Raw genomic sequence first — 1,335 nt, 5'->3', positions numbered from 1 at the left:
TCACCTTTTTGCTAACAGAATGCCCTTCTAATAATGACGAATGAACAAAAATATTGTCTATGGTTGTTCTACTGTTCCCTTGCACTCTCGTTGGAAAGAATACGGTTTGCATAAGATTATATGAATTAAGGAGGTCTACCAGCATCCTTTTCCTTGCACAATCACTTATACAATTAATATTGAAGTCACCACATATAACTAACTTTTTGTATTTCCTATAAAGTGAACCAAGAACCTCCTCTAGCTTTAGCAAAAATGTTGTGAAATCGGAGTCTGGGGATCTATAAATAACAACAGTAAGAAGTTTAGCTCCACTAAATTTAACCACACCTGCACAACATTCAAACACCTTTTCAGTGCAGTACTTTGAAACATCAATTGACTCAAATGGGATACCGTTTCTCACATACATGGCTACTCCCCCACACCGCAAAGAGCTCCTAGAAAAGCTGCCAGCCAACCTGTATCCTGGTAAAGGAAGCCTCTGAATTATCTCCTTATTTAAGAAGTGTTCAGATATACCAATAATTTCAGAGTCAACATCTATAAGCAGTTCACTAACTTTATCTCGAATACCTTGTATATTTTGATGAAATATACTAATTCCCTCATTAATCGGATACCCAAGCTTTGTAGAAAGTGGTTTCTTTGTTAGAGAGACTTCCCTTAAGCAGGAATACCTATCAGCTGACTTCAATCTAAAAAAGGTACAGCTCTAACACCCACAACTACCGGAATTTTCCCATGAGTGATCCCACCACCCCCACCTATGCTGTCACCTATAAGTTTTGCCAACCTCCCCTTCCCATACCTGTTGAGGTGCAGGCCATGTCTAGTGAAACCCGTCCTACTGATAGACTCCACCGACACCACTGAAATGTGACTCATGCCTTCTGTCATCAGCGCACCCCCAAGTCTCATGTTATTACGCCTGACGGCTATATTAAGATGAGGCCGATCGTGACGCTGAAACAGTTCCACGAAATGCACATTCGTGTTGCCAGTCTGAGTGGCTATCTTTTCCAGGTCACCATCTATGTCATACTTCCCATCCCTATCAATACTATTACCAGCCCCACCCACAATCACTACCTGATCCTCTTTAGTAAAATCCCTACATAACCCCCCTATGTTAAAAGTCACCTGAGCCAATCCTGCATTAGGCTTCACAATGCTGGTGACCTGGTACTCACTCCCCAAAACTTCCTGCAACTGCTGGCCTACACCTCTACCATGAGAACTACCTAACAGCAGAACCTTCTTCTTTCTCTTAGACTTTGCAACTGTCCTAGCCACCGTAACTGCTGAGGTCTGCTGCATACTTCCTACATCTAC

The sequence above is a fragment of the Schistocerca piceifrons genome, chromosome X (genome assembly GCF_021461385.2).
Source record: "Schistocerca piceifrons isolate TAMUIC-IGC-003096 chromosome X, iqSchPice1.1, whole genome shotgun sequence".
In the NCBI taxonomy this organism is placed as follows: Eukaryota; Metazoa; Arthropoda; class Insecta; order Orthoptera; family Acrididae; genus Schistocerca; species Schistocerca piceifrons.
This window is presented reverse-complemented; position numbering follows the sequence as displayed.